A 282-nucleotide genomic window follows, 5' to 3' on the forward strand; every position below is an offset into this window, starting at 1 on the left:
ATTCAATTTCATTCTGCTTTTTCATTACCCATTCTGTTCCCTCTTTTTTAATTAAGTTTTTATATGGCAACCAATCTTTGTCTCTACGTCTTGAGTAAGATATTAATACTTCTACTGGTACAATCCACAACGGTCTTACATCACGAAAGTATTTTTTATATCTCATCCATACCACAAATAAAGCCTTTCTTATCACATGAAGCTTAAAAAAGCTGTCCATTTTTACCTTGTCATACCATAAATATGCATGCCAACCAAATCTACAATCATGGCCCTCTAACC

The sequence above is a fragment of the Gekko japonicus genome, unplaced genomic scaffold (genome assembly GCF_001447785.1).
Source record: "Gekko japonicus isolate JY-2015 unplaced genomic scaffold, Gekko_japonicus_V1.1 scaffold4798, whole genome shotgun sequence".
Taxonomy (NCBI): Eukaryota; Metazoa; Chordata; class Lepidosauria; order Squamata; family Gekkonidae; genus Gekko; species Gekko japonicus.